At 42.7% G+C, this 21,253-nt stretch overlaps 2 protein-coding genes across 8 annotated transcripts in view; one reads left to right on the top strand and one right to left on the bottom strand.

Moving 5' to 3' along the window:
- LOC125448282 (uncharacterized) overlaps nucleotides 1-21,253 on the bottom strand; it is a 195,582-nt gene that overhangs the window by 50,410 nt on the left and 123,919 nt on the right. The window contains exons 1-4 of one of the 2 annotated variants that reach the window (XM_059643490.1): nucleotides 12,468-13,241; nucleotides 5,714-5,912; nucleotides 2,992-3,185; nucleotides 115-271 (exon numbers count right to left, since the gene is read on the bottom strand). The exons of the other annotated variant lie outside the window; for it this stretch is intronic. The gene's annotated coding sequence lies outside the window, so the exon portion shown is untranslated. Of the gene's footprint in view, nucleotides 1-114; nucleotides 272-2,991; nucleotides 3,186-5,713; nucleotides 5,913-12,467; nucleotides 13,242-21,253 lie in introns of those variants that run through there. 2 annotated transcript variants of the gene reach the window in all.
- The window catches only part of LOC125448280 (polypeptide N-acetylgalactosaminyltransferase 6-like), an 86,816-nt gene continuing 78,377 nt past the window's right edge, over nucleotides 12,815-21,253 (top strand). For 2 of the 6 annotated variants that reach the window (XM_059643486.1, XM_059643485.1), the window contains exon 1: nucleotides 12,819-13,087. The gene's annotated coding sequence lies outside the window, so the exon portion shown is untranslated. Of the gene's footprint in view, nucleotides 13,088-13,309; nucleotides 13,384-21,253 lie in introns of those variants that run through there. The other 4 variants (XM_059643487.1, XM_059643489.1, XM_048523468.2 and 1 more) reach the window with 4 other exon arrangements.

The raw sequence follows: 21,253 nt of genomic DNA, 5'->3' as shown, positions 1-21,253 counted from the left end.
GGGAGAAATAGCATTGCTGCCAGTGGTTAGAAATGGTGTGCAATGAATGACACTGACAGCTTGGGGGTGGGGGGGGTGCTGTGTGAGAGTCAGTGGATGAAGAATGGGACTTACTCAGTTGGTGGGCCATAGATGTCTCATCATCCCCACAGGAGTGGCCCCAGTCTTCAGCTCCAAGGGACAGTATCCTCTCTTTGTAGAGGCCGAAGAGCCTTCATCAGCATCCATCCACCCAGCCAGGCCTTTCTGCCCTACTGTGGGCTGTTTACTCCTTTAGTGAAGTAAAGAGAGATACTGAGTGAGTTGTAAATGGATGGCATGGCTGTTAGTGCTGGTGCTGGTAACTGAAAACTGGTGAGGTGTTCAGGGTGAGTGGGTAGGCAGTGCAGAGGGCATGTGGGGTTAATCGTATGGGAGGTTGGGGAAAATGAGAGCAAATGTTGCAGGCAATATTGAGAGTGTCAGAACATGAGCCTTGGTGGGAGTTGGATGCTCCAGCACAAAGGGGAAGTGGGAAGTAGCAGAAAGAGATGAGTATGACATCCTGGTGGAACAGAGAAAGTCACTGACCTTCTTGCAGCAGTGCAGCTGTTCCGCTGTACTGAGTGCAGTGTTCTTCTGGGAAGGGTGTGTGGTAAGGTGGGGCTAGAATTGGTTGAGAAGGCACCATAGGGGTCAGGTAGGTATGTAATGAGGCATGTTTGGTAAGATACAGCGTGATATCTTGAAAGCCCTCGTGGTGAGAAACGCTCTAAAGAATTCGACAGAACTGGCACTGCCAAAAAAGTAAGATTCAGCCCTGTGTCATAGAGAGAGATCAACCTTTAGTTGAATCTGTGCAGATCACTGAGAGAGACATCTATACTGGTGAACTGATCATTGTAGCAGCTTGTATGGTGGGGCCAGGGGCTGTTGTTGGCATGAGCCAGCCCCTTCAGCGGAGCTGGAGAGGAAATTGTGAGAAAACACAGAAGAAAATCAAAAACAACACTGTGTCAGATATAAAAAGACATTGTGGTGTGTGTGTGTGTGTGTGTGTGTGTGTGTGTGTGTGTGTGTGTGTGTGTGTGTGTGTGTGTGTGTGTGTGTGTGTGTGTGTGTGTGTGTAAGTTTTATACATGGTCATGTGATCAGTTCATTGAACACTTTTTTTCCAACAAAAGCAACAAACATTGGAAGTTTAAATGATACAAGGCTTACAAATTAGTAATGGAATGTCTGTGTTGGACCACCTGTCAGAATTGCATTATTACCAATCGGAATCCGTAACTTTCTAGTGAATAGGTACATACAAGTCTAAAAGCAGGGAACATAAAAAATAATGAACATAAATAAATATATCCCTGAGTATTAATCACTTCACTTCTCACTTGCTTTCACTGTTCAACAGCAATGAACACTTCCAGATCATTACCCCTCTGGTCAGAAAACTTTGTAATCACATGCTCCAAGGACTCACTCTTTTCCTCTTAAAAATTTCTATATAATAAAAGAAGCTCCTATGCACATCCTGCTGTCCTTTAACATGGTTGAAATAATATGACTTTTGGGTGGATTTATCCCAAACTGACAAACCTCATTAACATCCGTCAACCTTTAGATCATGCCACAATCCAAGAGCAAGAAGTGTGCACAGAGAACTCAAATTCAACACATGTAAAAGGGCTTGGAGTTGTTAAAAAGTATTATGAGTGAGCCAACAAAATTGTGCATTTCAGTCATGGTTTTAACATGATATATACATGATATTAACATGATAATACCATATTTAAATTCATTTCTCAAACCAAAGTAACATGCAAGTCAATTAGATGGCGCTCCGAAGCCTTTTATATTGTGATATTCATATTGCCCCTGCACAGCAGCTGAAACTAAAATCCCTCACTTTACTTCACAGATATAAGTAACAGGAACTGGCTGATTGACAATGTGACAAGGGAAATAACACTCTGTTCTACTGTGAGTAATCCCCTCTGACTCAGGCAGGACTTTCCATAATGCCAGCTAGAAATTTTCCTGAAACATTCACAACTATCTCTCTGGAGCACCCACATCAGAATAATGAAAAGAATTATGAGGAGGCAAAGTAAACAAGGACTTATGTTGCTACCACCTAAATAACACTTATATAAAATTTATGAATCATCAAAATCAGGTTTCCTATTTCAGGCCCCCAAAAACATTGTCAAGCATTCTCAGGTCAAACTGTCACTTTTCTTCTTTTGATATCAAACTAGATAGCCAGAATATCATCTCAGTTTTCACAGAGTCTTTTCATCACCAATGACACCTGATTTTACTGGGAATGACTATATGCAGAGTCAGCAGCGAAACCTGAGTTAGGGATTTTGATTTTTCAGACCAGGCCCCTCAGTTTTCACATTTGGTAACAGCAATGTGACAGGTTTTACAGTGAAAGGTGCAATTATCAAGGGTTTTTTTTTAAACTGTACTTTCTCATCATCAACTAATGATATCAATATCCCAATATTTCAGCGTTGCTTTTAAGCAGTCTTTATGGCTTATTTGTGGAATGCTACAAAACCACTTCCCAATATCTGTGCACCAGCTACAAGACACAGAAGTGCAATAGAATATTTTCCACTTGTCCGGATGGGTGCAGCTCCTACAACATTCAAGAGGCTTGACGCTATTAAGGACAAAGCAACCCATTTGACTGGCACTATATCCATTACCTTCAACATTCAGTCTCCATAGTAGCAGTGTACCATCTACAAGGTGCACTGCAGGAAAGCTCCATAGGTAGCATCTTCTAAACCCACAACCACGACCATTTAGATTAACAAGGGCACAGATACCTAGGATCACAACCACCCGAATGTCCCCCTCCAAGCCATACATCATCACGACATGGAACTATGTTGCTGCTTCTTCAATGTCAGTGGGTCAAGATCCTAGAACTCCCTCCCTAGCAGCATTGTGGTGGTGCCTACACTGACCAATATGTACCAGTTCATAAAGATGACTCACCACCACCTTCTCAAGGGCAGTTAGGAATGGGCAATAAATGCTGGCTCAGCCAGTGACATCCACATCCTGTGAATGAATTTTTTAAATCTGTCAACCAGTAGGAAATTTCTCCATCCCACGGATGTCCTGTGGATCTCCAAGTTAATTAACCAATTCATATGACTTAAGGACTGTTTTGTACTTCAGGTCCACCTCTGTGGGAAAAAGATTTGAGATGTACAAAGTTATTTCATATGGTACAGTTACAGTCAGAAGACAGAAGAGATTTGTATCCCAGCATTCTGGGCTGAATTGGGCTCTAAATGACATGTCAATATTTAAACCAACCCAATTCACTTATATAACACTTTTAAACTGCTGGATTAACAACTGTTTTAGAATAGCACACAATTTAAAAAAAGCAGAAATGATTAGTGACGCAAAGAAAATGAGACCCCAGCCTGTTTTGGCAGTGTAGGAGAATTTTATATGTTTCATTTTTTGTTAACAAATGATCTATGGGTGCTGAATATAAATAAACTGTGTCCATATGGCTGTTATTTGGTGCAGCAAACACTAACTGGAGAAATGTCAAATTCAGGGCATATTTGCACAGGGATGCCTCGGGTCTTAAGTTTGAAAAACAAAACCTGTTTTATGATACAAACTTAAACGTAATAAATGAATGGTAGTAATTTCATCACATAAACCAGATAAGTGTTTGTGCAAGATACAGATCCAAAATCACCAAGGTTAAACCATTGCCAATCACGCTATTTTGCTGGCAAAAACAATGCAACAGATTGAAAGCCATTGAAATAAATAGATGACTGTGTTTTATTTTACACAGAAACAGATTGCAAACTCATTGAAATGCTGTGTTTGTTTTTTTCCATCACCCAGACAGAAGCATATTGGACCTAATCTTGAAGCAGGACACTTACACCCTTCAGTGCAAAACATTTTTTTTTAAAAGGGTGAGCTTATAATGGGCAATGGGGCATTGCAACTTTAGTCATCAATGGGGCCAACAGTCTGTCTCTATAATCAGTGAGAAGCAGAGGAACTATGAAGAAAGATGAATTGAGTCAAATCAGATACAGAAAGAAAGATCAATGGAGGAAATGAAAGACTGGATTTACAGACAGGAAAGAGAAAGGACAGTGAGAAATAAGTTCAAAATCATAAAAATAGACATTAAAATGTCTAACTACAATGTGTTACAAGCAGAAATGACAAAGTTTAAACTTTTCCCTATTTGGGATGGAAAGATTAACATTAAATGAAGTCAGAATTATCCACATAAAGAGTGATTATACAATTAATTATACAGTTATACAGCGTGGAAACAGACCCTTTGGTCAAGTAGTCATGTCGACCAAGTTCCCAAACTAAACTAGTCCTACCTGCCTGTGCATGGCCCATATCCCTCCAAACCTTTCCCTTTCACGGACTTATCCAAATATCTTTCAAACTTTGTGTCTGAACTTGTACCCACCACTTCCTCTGGCAGTTCATTCCATACATGAACCACTGTCTGTGTAAAAATGTTGCCCCTCGTCCTTTTTAAAAAATCTTTCTCCTCTCACCTTAAAAATATGCCTCCTAGTTTTAAACTCTCCCACCTTAGGGAAAAGACCCTTGCCATTAATCTTATCTATGCCCCTCATGATTTTATAAACTTTCATCAGATCACCCCTCAACCTCCTTAGCTTCGGTGAAAAAGTCCCAGCCTATCGAGCCTCTCCCTATAACTCAAACTCTCCAGTTCTGGCAACATCCTGGTAAATCTTTTCTGAACCTCTCCAATTTAATAATATCCTTCGTATAGCAGGGCAACCAGAACTTTACACAGTACTCCAAAAGTGGCCTCACCAAGGTCTTGAACAACTTCAATATGACATCCCAACTCCTACACTAAATGGTCTGAGCAATGAAGGCAAGTGTGCTAATTGCTTCTTAACCACCTGTCTACCTGCAACGCAACTTTCAAAGAACTACATACATGAACCCTTTGGTCTCTCTGTTCTACAATACTACCCAGGGCCTTAAAATTAATTGTGTCAGTCCTGCCCTAGTTTGTGTTACCAAAATGCAATTCCTCACATTTATCCAAATTAAACAAATCAAATTATGAGCCCCAACTTTCTGCAGCAAGTTCACTAGACAATACTATGCAAGTTTTTCAAATTTTTAACAGTTTTCAAGGGCAAAATGCCATTTGTGCAAAGCAAATTATGACACAATAAGGTTGTCGCCTATTTGGCTCAGTTGAAAAAGGCACAGTACATTCATACGTTCTTTTTGTCCGCAAACATGTACATTCATATACAGGGCCTTGATCTTTGCAGACAGAAAAAAAATGTGCATGCACAGTGCTTGTTTCCACTTCAGGGTGATGCCTTGACCAGTTACTGTCATCTTGTCTGGTTTGAAATCTAAACAAAATCTGTCAGTTAACAGTCAATCATCATGAACTATTGCATTCTTCATTGACAATTTTTCTATCAATCAGCACCCTCCTGTAATACAGTATAAATGTTGGCATTCTCCTTTATTGGTATTCTTGTGAACGCACTGATGATTGCAAGACAAAAAGCTTCAACAAGAAGTGTCTTTGTTTAGCAATACTTTTTCATAAACAAAATTTTGTCAATTTGCTATTCTAATTATTAGTAAGTCAAATGAACATCCCACAAATATCCACATTATGTGTACCACAAGTTGATCACAGAATACATACCAGAATCTTCCATAAAAGTCCCAGAAGTGGTAGAAATGCCAGTTTCTCATCTAAGTATGGGCTGTTTCTTCCTAAAACATCCCCTGACCTTTGCCTTCGACCATGCCCAGTAGTAATATTTGTGTCTGGGCCTTGGTCTAAAAGATACTGTGGATGCCAACCTGCCTCTTGTTCTTCTGTGACAGTCCCATCCCATCTCCTTGACAAATTGAGAGAGAGATTTGGTGAGAATTGTCACAGTACACTGTATTTTCTGAATACTTGCATTGACAAAAAATGAACATTAAAGAGTGCAAGATAATAAAATGTGAGGCTGGATGAACACAGCAGGCCAAGCAGCATCTCAGGAGCACAAAAGCTGACGTTTCGGGCCTAGACCCTTCATCAGAGAGGGGGATGGGGGGAGGGAACTGGAATAAATAGGGAGAGAGGGGGAGGCGGACCGAAGATGGAGAGTAAAGAAGATAGGTGGAGAGGGTGTAGGTGGGGAGGTAGGGAGGGGATAGGTCAGTCCAGGGAAGACGGACAGGTCAAGGAGGTGGGATGAGGTTAGTAGGTAGCTGGGGGTGCGGCTTGGGGTGGGAGGAAGGGATGGGTGAGAGGAAGAACCGGTTCGGGAGGCAGAGACAGGTTGGACTGGTTTTGGGATGCAGTGGGTGGGGGGGAAGAGCTGGGCTGGTTGTGTGGTGCAGTGGGGGGAGGGGATGAACTGGGCTGGTTGAGGGATGCAGTGGGGGAAGGGGAGATTTTGAAACTGGTGAAGTCCACATTGATACCATATGGCTGCAGGGTTCCCAGGCGGAATATGAGTTGCTGTTCCTGCAACCTTCGGGTGGCATCATTGTGGCAGTGCAGGAGGCCCATGATGGACATGTCATCAAGAGAATGGGAGGGGGAGTGGAAATGGTTTGCGACTGGGAGGTGCAGTTGTTTGTTGCGAACTGAGCGGAGGTGTTCTGCAAAGCGGTCCCCAAGCCTCCGCTTGGTTTCCCCAATGTAGAGAAAGCCGCACCGGGTACAGTGGATGCAGTATACCACATTGGCAGATGTGCAGGTGAACCTCTGCTTAATGTGGAATGTCATCTTGGGGCCTGGGATGGGGGTGAGGGAGGAGGTGTGGGGACAAGTGTAGCATTTCCTGCGGTTGCAGGGGAAGGTGCCGGGTGTGGTGGGGTTGGAGGGCAGTGTGGAGCGAACAAGGGAGTCACGGAGAGAGTGGTCTCTCCGGAAAGCAGACAGGGGTGGGGATGGAAAAATGTCTTGGGTGGTGGGGTCGGATTGTAAATGGCGGAAGTGTCGGAGGATAATGCGTTGTATCCGGAGGTTGGTAGGGTGGTGTGTGAGAACGAGGGGGATCCTCTTGGGGCGGTTGTGGCGGGGGCGGGGTGTGAGGGATGTGTCGCGGGAAATGCGGGAGACGCGGTCAAGGGCGTTCTCAATCACCGTGGGGGGGAAGTTGCGGTCCTTAAAGAACTTGGACATCTGGGATGTGCGGGAGTGGAATGTCTTATCGTGGGAGCAGATGCGGCGGAGGCGGAGGAATTGGGAATAGGGGATGGAATTTTTGCAGGAGGGTGGGTGGGAGGAGGTGTATTCTAGGTAGCTGTGGGAGTCGGTGGGCTTGTAATGGACATCAGTTACAAGCTGATTGCCTGAGATGGAGACTGAGAGGTCCAGGAAGGTGAGGGATGTGCTGGAGATGGCCCAGGTGAACTGAAGGTTGGGGTGGAAGGTGTTGGTGAAGTGGATGAACTGTTCGAGCTCCTCTGGGGAGCAAGAGGCGGCGCCGATACAGTCATCAATGTACCGGAGGAAGAGGTGGGGTTTGGGGCCTGTGTAGGTGCGGAAGATGGACTGTTCCACGTAACCTACAAAGAGGCAGGCATAGCTGGGGCCCATGCGGGTGCCCATGGCCACCCCCTTAGTCTGTAGGAAGTGGGAGGAGTCAAAAGAGAAGTTGTTGAGTGTGAGGACGAGTTCCGCTAGGCGGATGAGAGTGTCGGTGGAGGGGGCCTGGTCGGGCCTGCGGGACAGGAAGAAGCGGAGGGCCTTGAGGCCATCTCCATGCGGAATGCAGGTGTACAGGGACTGGACGTCCATGGTGAATATGAGGTGTTGGGGGCCAGGGAATTGGAAGTCCTGGAGGAGGTGGAGGGCGTGGGTGGTGTCACGGACATAGGTGGGGAGTTCCTGGACCAAAGGGGAGAAAATGGAGTCCAGATAGGTGGAGATGAGTTCGGTGGGGCAGGAGCAGGCTGAGACGATGGGTCGACCAGGGCAGGCAGGTTTGTGGATTTTGGGAAGGAGATAGAAACGGGCCGTGCGGGGTTGGGGAACAATGAGGTTGGAGGCTGTGGGTGGGAGGTCCCCTGAGGTGATGAGGTCATGAATGGTGTTGGAGATGATGGTTTGGTGCTCGGGTGTGGGGTCATGATCGAGGAGGCGGTAGGAGGTGGTGTCGGAGAGTTGGCGTCTGGCCTCGGCGATGTAGAGGTCAGTACGCCATACAAGAACTTGGACATCTGGGATGTGCGGGAGTGGAATGTCTTATCGTGGGAGCAGATGCGGCGGAGGCGGAGGAATTGGGAATAGGGGATGGAATTTTTGCAGGAGGGTGGGTGGGAGGAGGTGTATTCTAGGTAGCTGTGGGAGTCGGTGGGCTTGTAATGGACATCAGTTACAAGCTGATTGCCTGAGATGGAGACTGAGAGGTCCAGGAAGGTGAGGGATGTGCTGGAGATGGCCCAGGTGAACTGAAGGTTGGGGTGGAAGGTGTTGGTGAAGTGGATGAACTGTTCGAGCTCCTCTGGGGAGCAAGAGGCGGCGCCGATACAGTCATCAATGTACCGGAGGAAGAGGTGGGGTTTGGGGCCTGTGTAGGTGCGGAAGATGGACTGTTCCACGTAACCTACAAAGAGGCAGGCATAGCTGGCATAGCCTTGCATTTATATGATACCATCTCATGGACCCCAGAGAGCACTCTTCACATATGGTGAATTGCTTGAAAGTAAAGCAACTATAACACAGACACTGCAGCTTGGAAACAGACCATCTGCATCAAGTAGTTCACATTGGTGCTTACCCTGCATATGGGAACCTCCTAATTCCATTTGTCTGCCCCATTCCAAATCCCTTTATTCGCTTTTCCTACAGTCACCCATCTAACCTAGTGTTAAACATTGACATGGTTCTTATTTCAAATCATAAATTCTGCAAATATATTTTACAGCCTCAGAATTCAATATATTTTTTAAAAATCCACTCTGCTAAATTATTTAGTCGTGTATCTTTGCCCCCTTGTCCTAGACTCGTCAGATCAAAGTATACATTCTGATACTTCAACTTCCAACATTCAAATTTCTTGTAAATCTTCCGAAAACTATAACTGGAAGAGAGTGAATTCATTAATACCTTTACCCAATAAATAATACAAGTATGTAATAAATAGAACTATGTAATAGTTCCCTACATCACATTCATTATTCTACTTCTGATGTTTGTTGCACCCACTGAATTTGGTGGGTGACTCACCTTGAGCTTTGCTATAGAAATTGTGACAGAAATGCCTGGATGTTCACTCTGGCAACACAGAGTTCTCATGCATGCATGCGCTGGGAAAGAGATGACACAGTGTAATGTCACTGCAGTAGTAATCCACACACCCAAGTCATTTTTTTTTTGGGGGGCGGTGGGGGAAGCCAAAGAGTTACAGATGCTGGAAATCCAAAACAAAAACAGAAATTGCCGGAAAAACTCAGCAGGTCTGGCAACATCTTAGGAGAGAAAACAGTTAACTTGTCAGATTCAGTGACACTTATTCAGAACTGATTATTATCCAGGTCTTGTTGCCCTTGAACATGGACTGCTTTGTATCTGAGGAGTCGTGAATAGTGCTGAACATTGTGCAATAATCTGGAATATCCCCATTTCTGACCTTATGATGGAGGAAAGGTCATTGATGAAGCAGCTAAAGATGATTAGGGCAAAAACAGAAATTGCTGTCAAAACCTAGCAGTTCTGGCAGCATCTGCACAGAGTAAACATTTCGGATCCAATGATCGCACTTCATAATTTCTTTTTCATCTGAAGGAACAGCATTATATTTCCAAATCAGGATGGTGAGGGGCTTGGAGGGGAACTTCTAGATAGTGGTGGTTCCATGTATCGTATCTGCTGTCCTTGTCCTTAGAGATGAATGTTTGAAAGGTGCCGTCTAAGGAGCCTTTGTGAATTGTATGGCACTGTGACTGTGCTAAATGGGATAGACTTCAACAAATTTTGATCTCAAGACTGATCATTCATAAAGTGGTGTGGGGCATCAGCAGTAGCAGTACTGTACACGAAAATAATCTGCAAACTCACAGCCTAGCATATCCTCCACTCAAGCCAAGAAATCAACCTGGATTTAAGAAATAGTGCAGGATGATTTGCCATAAGCAGCACCAAGCTTACATGAAAATAAGGAGTCAACCTGGTGAAGCTACCAAACGGAAATGCTTGCATGACAAACAACATAAGCAGCAAGTGATAGACAAAGCTAAGCAATTTCACGACCAGCAAATCAGATCTAAGCTCTGCCATATCCAGTTGTGAATGGTGGTGGACAATTAAACAAATCACTGGAGGAGAAGGCTCCACAAATACCTCCATCCTCAATGATGAGGGAACCCAGCACATCAGTCCAAAAGGTAAGGCTGAAGGACTCACAGCAACCTTCAGATAGAAGTGCCGAGTGCATAATCCAATTTGGCCTCCTTCAGAGATCCCCAGCATCACAAATACTAGTCTTCAGGCAATTTTAATCACTTCATGTGATATCAAGAAATATTTGGAGGCACTGGATACTGTCAAGGTTATGGTCCCTGATAACATTCTGGCAAGGAATCTGAAGACTTGTGTTCCTGAAGTTTACTCATCCCTTCGCCAAGCTGCTCCAGTATAGTTACAACACTAGCATCTATGCTGACAATGTGAAAAACTACCTGGTATATACTGTATACAAAAGCAGAACAAGTCTAAACCAGTCAATTATCACTCATTAGTCTACCCTCGATCATCAGTAAAGTGATGGAAGCTATCATCAACAGTGCTACCAAGCAGCACCTGCTGAGCAATAACCTGCTCAGTGACCTGCACATAGGAAGATGGCTGTAGTTGTTGGAGGTCAGTCATCTCAGCTCCAGGACATTTCTTTGTTAGTTCCTCGGGGTAGTGTCCTAGGTCCAACCATCTTCAGCTGCTCCATCAATGACCTTCCCTCTATCATAAGGTCAGAAGTAGCAATGTCCACTCAGACTGCACAGTGTTCAGCAGCATTCATGACTCCTCAGACACTAAAGCAGACCATGCCCAAATGCAGCAAGACCTGGACAATATACATGGCACACCTGATAAAGTGGCAAAAAACATTCATGCTACAAAAGTGCCAGGCAATGATGATATCCTACAAGAGAGATTCTAATCATCACCCCTTGACATTGAATGTGTTGCCATCAATGAATCCCCCACGATCAACATCTTGGAGGCTACAGCTGACCAGAAACTCAACTAGACCAGCCATTTAAACACAGTGGCTACAAGAGTAGGTCACAGGCTAGGAGTACTGCAGCAACTAACTCACCCCCAACTCCACAAAGCCTGTCCACCACTAACAAGGCATAAGTCAGAAGTGTGATGGAATACTCCCCACTTGCCTGGATGGGTGCAGCTCCAACAACACTCAAGAAGCTTAACACCATCCAGGACAAAGCAGCCCAATTGATGGGTACCACATCCATAAGCATTCACTCCCTCCACTACCAATTCGAAGTAGCAGCAGTGTGAATATCTACAAGATGCAAGAAGGCTTCTGAGGTATTCCAAACCCACAGTGACTTCCATCTAGAAAGACTAAGGAGAGCAGATCTGTTGGAACACCACCACATGCAAGTTTCCCTCTAAGCCACTCACCAACCTGACTTGGAAATATACTGCTATTCCTTCAGTGTTGCTGGGTCAAAATCCTGGAATTCTCTCCCTAACAGCATTGTGGGTGTAGAGCAGCCTAAGAAGGCAGCTCACCACCATCTTCTCAAGGGCAAATCAGAACGCACAATAAATACTGGCTCAGCTAGCAATGCCCACATTCCATGAATGAGTAAAAAAAAAGTCATAAATCATAGATGCCACTTGTTGAAGATGTCCCCTGGGTGCTACCTGTTAGAAAATCAGAAACTTATCAGTTCACAAACTACTCAGAAAATCCACAATACTTTATATTGTACATTATAATCATGATTGCTTTACGTTGTTGCAATTTTTGCCGTCTATAAAGCCAACATAGAGAAATCAAAACCCTCCAGAAAGAACTTTTACAAACCTGCAACTGCTGGAACTCAAAATAATCTTGATTTCAATATTAACTCCTTGGAAAATATTTAAATGTCCATTCTGAAACAATGTGTCAATCCAAGATTACCTCTTAAATATTTTGCACTTTTTTTCCAAACCTATTATACTAAGACAAGTAAGTTCTGCTAGTGTGCTGGCCAAAAATCCTCCCTCAATATCAACACAAGAACTTATTAAGTCTTGTCTTAATCTCGTCTGATTTCCATTTGACGAGATGACTGTGAACTTCAGTCATGTAATTGTCTTCAAAGAAATTCAATAAGTAAGAAATATCGCAGATCCACCTGAGAGACTACAGAAAGTGCTACATTAATTTAAATTGTTTATTTGACAAGGTCTGAAGTCACCATCACAAACCTCTCACCTAATAGTTCCCCAGTTAACAAGGTGTGGAGCTGGATAAACACAGCAGGCCAAGCAGCATCTTAGGAGCAGGAAAGCTGACGTTTCGGGCCTAGACCAAGGCCTTTGTTATCTCGGATTCTCCAGCATCTGCAGTTCCCATTATCTCTAATAGTTCCCCAGTGTTGGCTATTCTGTTGAATTTGATATTACCACAAACAAACATTGGTGTATTTCTTTTATACTTGTAAAAGTTTTCCATTACTTTGCATCTGGCTGAAGGAAGCAAGATCAGTTTTTGCGAACAAATGCTTCTGAAATCATGAGAATTTCTATTTTCTAGAAACGAGGGTTGTTGGATATGGGGCGCTAGGACCCAACGGAATCACCAAGCTTTGCAGTAGCTCTCCACCTGCTGCAACGGTTCGGGACCGCCGCAGTCTGGTTGTTTCTCTCTCCGTATTAATAGTCGGCAGGGGCTCACCCACATCACTTTGGAAGTACAAGATTATCCTTGAGTGCCCGCTCTTTCCCATTCACCAAGTGCTGGTCTGGTGAATTGTTCCTGTCACGGTTACAAGTCTGAAGTTTTGTGCACTTCCTACAATTGCTGCTTTTTCTTTCTTCCGCTCGATCAGAGAGGTACTGCTCGCTTTACGTTCTACCCAGTCCTACTTTTTACTTAAGGTTATCTATGGTCTGTACTTCAATTCTGTTTTAGGAAATCAGACTGAATTATATTTTAAAAGTTCTAACCCGAGAGTAAACTTGCACGGAACTGTGATTGACTCCAGAATTCGCCTTATGCCTGGATTCATAAATATTTATTGAAACAACCTCCCCCCCCCCCCATCTTATTTTCAGGAAGGGGAAGTTAATATTTAAAAGTGAAGTACATGTGTCGTTTCCGTGACGGGTGACACCTTATTCTTCTTTTGGTAAGTCGTTTTCATGAAGTTTCCTGAGTGACATATTTTCCGGAACCTCCCAACATGTTGGCTGTAAGAAAGAAAGTTACGCTCTTGTATGTTGCTCGTAGATCTCTTTTTAAGAGAGGACCTACTCTGTATCCCCGTTTTTCCCCTAAACTTAAAACGAATAACGGGTACTGGTCTGGATTCCAACCTTACTCATTTAATAACAATGATAGTTTTAACAGATGAATTGATGAAATTGGTGTGTACGATGGCTATTGTGCAGCTGACGCATGCAAAGCAGGCTGGCCTCTGACTTGATTTCCAACTCTCTGCTAAATTAGTTGAAATCACCTCGCGTAGCCAACCTTGCCCCTAGGTTGAAGAGGAAAAAGTTATGTGAAATCCTCACTCCTGATGACTGTCCAATATCTGCGGACATCAAACGAGGATACACTCCAGTGTCAGTGTGAAACAGACCAAAAGGTGTATGCAGTAGTAAGACTTGGTTGTAGTCAAGATGTTACCAAAACTTAAATCGAAGTATCTCACATACTGAATTGTGTAAGAAGAGTAGTAATTCTGCACGTTTTAAGTTTATACAAATAATGACCATGTTTTCAGGGATGCTTTGTAAAATTCATGAAGAGAACATACCAAGGAGAATCAAGTTTCACATGTCACAGAAACAACACTGGTGTTTTCCTTTCCTGATGGGAAGATTTGAGGAGGAATAAGCAAGTTTTGTGGTCAATAAATGCATAGACAGACACTCTCAATGTAATTTAACGTTACTGTTGGGTTAGAACTTTTTAAAAAAGTAATTCAGTTCATTCAAGGGGAATATTCACCAGGACAAACCCTGTTATTCAAACAAGGTCATGGGATCTTTTATAGCCACCTGAGCAAGCCAGCAAAGTCTCGACTGAATGGTTCACTCACGTAACTTACTCTGTCTCACCTGTCTACGATGGAAGTGTTGCATTGTCAGAGGTGGTGTTGCATCCAAAAGTGAATTTGAGCTAACTATCTTTTTAGGTGAAGTTGCCACTGACTAAAGTTACTTGGCACTTACTTTGTGTAACTGGAAAAGAAAACATTATGAAGTATGCTGATAACTGGTTTGTGGTTACAACTGTATGTTTATTGATACCAAAAACTTGATTTGATCAGTCAAGCTGTTATATTGGGAGGTGGAACAAATTGCATATTTGAGGCAGCACGGTGGCTCAGTGGTTAGCACTGCAGCCCCACAGTGCCAGGGACTCAGGTTCAGTTCCACCCTTGGGTGACTGTGTGTCTGTGTGGAGTTTGCACATTCTCCCCATGTCTGCATGGGCTTCCTCTGGGTGCTCTGGTTTCCTTGCACAGTCCAAAATGTGCAGGCTAGGTGGATTGGCTATGTTAAATTGACCATAGTGTTCAGGGGTGTATAAATTAGGTGGGTTATATGGGGATGGGTCTGGATGGGATGCTCTCAAGGTCGGTGTGGACTTGTTGGGCTGAAGGGCCTGTTTCCACACTGTAAGGTTTCTATTCTTCTATGCTTCTACGTGTGAGACATCATATCCATTTGATGTCTCCGTTTTTTTTTGAAAGTATACTCTCCAATTTGACACAATATAGATGTTACAGTTTTACTTATGTTCAGCGGTAATTGACTTTTTATGGAATTCTTATTTTTAAAAATCTCTAAAAGTACAATTTGCCAGAGATCAGAGACAACAAGGTGTAGAGCTGGATGAACACAACAGGCCAAGCAGCATCAGAGGAGCAGGAAAGCTGACATTTCGGGTCTAGACCCTTCTTCAGAAATGTTACTAGGCAGCTGATTGCGCCCAACTTGCTTTAAATCCATGTTTCCCATTCGTATTCTTATTGTGACCTCATTTCAAATTGAAAATTGTTGTGACACTTTTAGTGAGAACTGAGAATAGGGATACAGTGGTTGTAACTCTATCAAGGTTCCATGGTTACCATTGCTGCCTCAGTGCTTGAAAATCCATTTGGGGTCCTGACCTTCATTTCTGAAGGGTCCAGACCAGAAACATCAGCCTTCCTGCTCCTCTGATGCTGCTTGGCCTGCTGTGTTCATCCAGCTCTACACCTTGTTATCTCTAATACAATTTGTCACATGGGGTCTGTTGGTGTTTCATCATGCTCATTAATCATACAAGGCAATTTTGTATTTCTGTACGATGCAAAATATTGTGCTAATTGTTTAAATTTGTTTATATCACTTATTTTAAATGGACTTTACTGGCATTATGTTTTGCAGTCTCAAGTCAACTTTTTCCAAATATGTGCTCAGAGTGCACAATGATTTGCTCCTTGAGTAAATCAGCAATTTTACTTGTAGAATCTGTACAGTTTGCTGATGTGGATGTTTGGGCTTTTCCTGTCCTCAGTCTGATGAAGCATTGTTCATGGATTGTTACTCAGCAGCTGATTGTGCCCAACTTGCTTTAAATCCATGTTTCCCATTCGTATTCTTATTGTGACCTCATTTCAAATTGAAAATTGTTGTGACACTTTTAGTGAGAACTGAGAACAGGAATACAGCTGTTGTAACTCTATCAAGGTTCCATGGTTACCATTGCTGCCTCAGTGCTCACAAATCCATTTGGGGTCCTGACCTTCATTTTTGGAAAGCCCTGCCTTGTGTGCTGGATTACAAAAGTGGAAACTATAGTGTAACCCCTAAAACTTCACTTGAGAGCAGGAATCATTGTCCAAAATAGTTATCAGAAAGACAAGTGAAAGAAAACAGATAGGTGGGACATTGCAGAGAGGAGACTGAGGGATTCAAAGTCACCTCTTTGGCAAAAACACAAATGCAATTGTAGAGGAATGAAAACCAATGGAAATATAGCAATATAAATAATTGCCTAATTGGTAGTAATTCAATAACCTTAGCTCTACTGGGACATTTTCAATCAATGTATTTTGTACAGCATGGACGTCCACCCTATTAATACTAACTTTTCTGTGCAGGTGATTTCTGATTTACAAGTTGCGTTTACAAAGCTTACTTTTATACATTCATGGGATGTGGACATCTTTGGTTTATTAGTCATCCTAAATTTCCTGTGAACTAAATGCCTTTCTAGGCCATTTCAAGGTGCAGTTAAGAATAAACCATATTGCTGTGGGTCTAGTCATGTGCACCAGAGCAGGTGAGGATGGCAGATTTCCTTAGAAGTAGGAAATTAAATTTAAAATACTCATCTGATTTTTTTTTTACCAATAGTTACACTTGTACCTCCGCTTTTAATTCCAGTTCTGTTTTACTGAAATCTAATTTAAGCATCCGCATCCACCATGGTGGAATTCAAACCCATGTCTTTAGAACATTAGTCTTGTACTCTAAATTACTAGTCCAGTGATATCACCATCATACTAACAACTGCCTTCACTTAATACTAAAGTCAATGCATCAAGAAGTGCCATAGAATAAGGGTCATCCTCTGATATATTAATATAACTTTATGACACATAACTCGAGTATCCCATGTTGCACAACTCCTAGCTTGTTGAAAGTGCAGTATGCCGAAGTCACTGGTGAATTGTTTCTAATCTGTATACTACCAGCTTGACACTGATCGGGGTGGGGGGGGGGGGGGGGGGGGAGGAGCAATGTTCGTGTTCTACAGTGAACGTAGAAAGTGACTGATATATTAGCAAAGTTACTTCGTGGAATACAATCAGACTAGGGTTTCTGACTTTGTGACTGGATGTGACACTTAGCCTCATTAAGGCAAAAGAAATCTCCCTGTCCTATTGTAGTCCAGTGTGCAGCAACTGATGACAATTAAGTTGAAAGTGGATGTGCATTGCATTAAAGCTAATCACGTATTGAAGGCTGGTCTTCTACCTATCTGTGGCACTTTCTTACCCAAGTGTGGGTTCCTTTTTAATTCTCTGAACTGAAAGACCAGAGATTGTAACCTGCCAGTGGATAGAAGTGAGTGTTCTGGAATTGGTGCCAAGGGGTGGAGACTGTTTCCCCTGAAGATAACATGAAGGCAAAACATTCAAGTTGTGATAAATCTGGAAGCTGAGCTTGAACTAATTTCACACTGGATTTAGCTACTGCAAACAAAGATGGATTAGAGACAATTCTAAGAACTGTTGGTTTTTTTTGAAACAAGCAATTTAGCATGTGAATGACAACTCACGGCAGGATTGTATAACTGTAATATTTGTGTGGTTATATAGTGGGTTGTAATTGAGAGGCAGCTTGATTGTGGCATTCGGTCCATGATCTCATTCTTCAGTTAAGCTTTCACAACACCCACCGAGCTCCCACAGATGCTTTTTTTAAAAAAGACACCGTATGTCTCCTCAAAAGACTCAAAGCCAGTTTTGAGTCATTTTAAAGCTTATTTTAAAATGGAAATGCTTTTATTTAATAGTTGGTGAATATGTTGCTCAAGGGCATTGGAAGCGTTGCTATTACCAAGCTCCAGCACAGGTTAAATCCCCCTGCGCTATCTGCAAATTATTCTGTTTTATGCAAGTCCATGTTGCAGCATTGTTGCTTTTTTTTGTTTCCCATTACCAGCTATTCCGTGGGCTGAGATGAAGTTTGTGCGAAGTTAATGCCTTTCTTTCTGTGTCAGGGACTGAATGGGAGTCCATTTGTGTATGGGGGCCGTGAACTGACATATGTCATTGAAATTAATATCTTACTGAAACACCTAGGGCTTAATGACTGTTGTTTGTTCAATTGTTGTGATGTTGGAGTCAGTAATTCTTCCTCATTTAGTTTCCCCTCATCTGAGTCAACTTTTTTTTTGTTGGCTGCAAACACCAAAGGTGTGCACGTGCAAAGAGACCCACTATGTAATTTTGGAGCCACAGAGGCAGCAGAGACAGACTCCAGGGTGATGCTGCCAGAAGTTCCAGCAGGATATAATACAGGAAACTGGGGCTAACAAAAAAAAAGAGCAAAAAGGGGGTGCAGGGTCAGAGCCTTGCCTTTCAAAAATAAAGATGTTGCCATCTGCCCCTCTCTAGCTGCCTTACAGTCCTTCCCAGATTCTCTGCTGCACTCCTCCTCCTCATGTAGGAATGCAGTAACAGATGCCATGGCCTCCGCTATGGAAGCCTCACTCTCTCTCTCCCTGTCTCTGTCCCACTCTAACTGGGCCTAAGCCGCCGCCGCCCACACCCCCCCCCCCCCCCCACCCCACTCTTTGGCAGTGTATGTGCAGATAATGGCTGTGATCTCCCTGTGGCCAGGTGAAGTCACTGGCCATCCATGTGTAGCAGCAAAAGTAAAGAGACACAAAATATGAGTAGAAGTAGGCCATTTTGCCCTTCAAGCCAGTTCCACCATTCAATATGATCGTAGCTAATCCTTTATCTCAATGTCGTATCCTGCTTCACTCCCCACCAATGCCCCTTGATACTTTTAAAATCTAAAAGTAATCTCCTTTTCAATATATTCAGCCACTTGGCCTCCACGACATTCTGTGATAGCTAATTCCACAGGTTCACTACCCTTTGAGTAACGAAATCTTTCCCCATTTCAGTCCTAAATGGCCTATCCCTTAGACTGTGACCCCTGGTTCTAGACTCCCAACTATCCCTGCATTTAGTCTGTCCAGCCCTGTTAGAACTTTATATGTTTCAAACAGATCCCCTCTGTTCATTCTAAACTCTAAAAACAGGCCCAATTAACCCAACCTCTTATACAACAGTCCTGCCGTTTCCAGTATCAGCTCCATGAACCTCTGCTGCACTCCATCTATGGCAGGTATATCCCTCTCTGAGGTAGGGAGACCAAAACCATGTGCAATACTCCAGGTTTGGTCTTGCCAAGGCCCTGCATAACAGCAGTAAGACATTCCTACTTCTGAACTCATTCTCTTGCAGTGAAGGCCAACATATCATTTTGCCTTCCTGGTTTGTTTGTTTGTTTGTTGCACCACCTGTCCATTTTCATTAACTGGTGTACAAGAACATCCAAAGCATTTTTTATTTTGACATTACATTTCTCAATATATCACGATTTAAATAATACTTTGCCTTTCTCTTTTTCACTCTGAAGTGTATAAACTTCACATTTAGCCATATTGTATTGCATTTAGTAAATGTTTAGCCCACTTGCTCAACTTGCATTTTCCTCACATCTAGGTCATTACATATAAATACATATATGGTACACCACTTGTCACAGCCTGCCACTTAGAAAAATACCCATTTATTCCCACTCTGTTTCCTGACTAACAACAAACTCTATTAACCCCATGCTGTGTGCTTTAATTTTGCCCACTAACCTTTTTATGTAAGACCTTATCAAAAGCCTTATGAAAATCCAAAAACACCACACCCACTGATTCTCACTTATCTATTCTACTAGTTACATCCTCAAAAAAAACACCAGTATATTTGTTAAACTAAGCATGATTTTCCTTTCATAAATCTATTTGTCCCATCTCATTAATGCTTTTCAAAGTTAATTATTGCTTCTAAACCTTTTCTCCAATGGGTGATTGGTTATCCACAATAGTGGGAGAAGAGCTGTTTCAGTTCATAAGGAAACTGGAGCAGGCCACTTTGCCTGTGCAGCCTGCTGAGCAATTCAACAAGATCATGGCTGATCTGTTTTGTGGCCTTCACTCCACTATCCTATTTGTTCCCACAATCCTTTACTCCCTTGTCATCCAAAAATCCTCCTGACTTAGCCTTGAATGTAGTCATATTTTCCACCCCAGCCTCCATTGTTCTCTCAAAGAGTGAATTACAAAGTTTGACCTTCTGAGAGAAGAAATTTCTCTCTTCCTCAATGAGGGACACAACTTATTTTGAAACTGTACTCTCTACTTATAGATTTCCACCCCCTGCCACCACAACAAACAAGGGGAAAAAAAAATCACTCCACATCTACCCTATCAAGTCCCCTCAAAATCTGTTTATTTACTAAGATCACATCTTGGTCTTCAAAATTATTGACATTTATATCTGACTTGCTCAACTGTTCTTCATTTAAGGAAGTGTATTCATTCCAAGCATCAGCCTTAAACTTACTCTGAAATGTTTTGAGAGGGAAGTGATGGGACAAGGTTTTAGTGCAATCCTATTTCCTCTACGCCTGCCATTAATGTCTTGGTAAACTTGGACTTCTAAATTGGATTTGAGGAAACAATGTCATTTGCAAAGTGAGTGCTCGTGTCAGCTTAGGACAGAGCCACCCAATTTGAATTCTACCTCTAAACTTGAATCCTTTTCTAGTTGGAAAAGGCATCCAGGTGGATGGGTGAAGATGTGCGGAACATAAATAGTGCCTTGAGCTGTGAATCTGAATGTCCTGTTTCTGAGCTTTAAGTGCTGATTTTAATTTTAATTTTAATTTTAATTTTAAACTTGGCCAGCCAATAGTTGATGGAATACTTGGCTCCCTGATCTCTAATTAGATTTCAATTTGTTTTTTGATAGTTGTCACCTTACGTTGGTTCCCATTTATATCAGACAGTGTCAAATTATCTCCTCCAGTTGGGTGCTCGGCACTCTGAAGAACGCAGTGCACTCTTAGTTCAGTAGCTTTTCTAAGCATTTTATGTTTTATATGAAGATGAGGTATTTTGAATTGAATTAAATGTGTTGCTGAGCTGTATGGGATTGCCCTTGTAGTTCTGCTTTCTTATCCAAGCTTAATTACAGCATCATCAGCAATAGCCTTTCTTCCTTCGCCCTGCAGTCCCCCAAATATTTCTGTAGTCTGTTCTTTTTTGCCTTGTTTTACGGGCTGCTCTTTAGCACTGTCATCTGAACCCCTCTGTGGCTGACACGTTGTAGGATTAATTTGTCTGACTTTGTCTTGGATGCCCTGCACTTTCCTCCACTTAAACATTGGGAAGACAGCAGTTCTAGTCTTTTGCCCCACCAC

Source organism: Stegostoma tigrinum, chromosome X (assembly GCF_030684315.1).
Source record: "Stegostoma tigrinum isolate sSteTig4 chromosome X, sSteTig4.hap1, whole genome shotgun sequence".
Classification (NCBI taxonomy): Eukaryota; Metazoa; Chordata; class Chondrichthyes; order Orectolobiformes; family Stegostomatidae; genus Stegostoma; species Stegostoma tigrinum.
The sequence above is the reverse complement of the archived record's forward strand: the minus strand, read 5'-3'. Positions and strand labels throughout refer to the sequence as shown.